The following is a 779-nucleotide window of genomic DNA, read 5'->3' on the forward strand; positions in this document are numbered from 1 at the left end:
GAAGGCGGAGGCGGAAGGATCGCCGGAGCCCAGCAGGTCGAGGATGCGGTGGTTGGGAGCGGCCACTGCACTCCAGTCTGGGCGACAGAGTGAGACTCCAACTCAAAAAAAAATAAAAAAAGGAATGTTTACCTCAGTCCCCTAACTTCCGCCCTGGAAATCCATGTCTGGGTCTACACTGGCCACAGTTTCTTCCTGCTCTCCACAAGCAGTGTACCTATCAGGATCTCTGGCCTCATCGGCTCTGGTTCTGAGCTTGCCCTGTGTTCCAGAGGGTGAAGGCTGGGACACTTTGACACGGAGACACTGTAGGGAACAGAACAAGTTTCTACATCTTTCTCCTCTCCATAGTGGGGGTAAACAATGCTGCCTTGTGGCTATTCTCACTGTACTCTTTTTTTATTTTTTGAGTTGGTGTCTCACTGTGTTGGCCAGACTGGAGTGCAGTGGCACGCTCATGGCCACCCCAGTATTGACCTGCTGGGCTCCGACGATCCTATCGCTTCAGCCTTCCAAATAGCTCAAACTACAGACGTGCTAATTTTTTGATTTGTTGTAGGGATGAAGTCTCGCCTAGTTGCCCAGGTTGGTCTTGAAACCATAGGTTCAGGCGAGTGGATTGCCTGAGCCTGTGGGTTCAAGACCAGCCTGGGCAACTTGATGAGATCTCATCTCTACAATAAATAAATAAAAAAAAAAAAAAAGAAAAGAAAAACCCGAGCCAGGCTCGGGGGCTCAGCCTGTAATCCCATGCCTTTGGGAGGCTGAGGTGAGTGGAT

This window comes from Carlito syrichta, unplaced genomic scaffold (assembly GCF_000164805.1).
Source record: "Carlito syrichta isolate Samal-C Ts95f unplaced genomic scaffold, Tarsius_syrichta-2.0.1 Scaffold312068, whole genome shotgun sequence".
Lineage (NCBI taxonomy): Eukaryota > Metazoa > Chordata > Mammalia > Primates > Tarsiidae > Carlito > Carlito syrichta.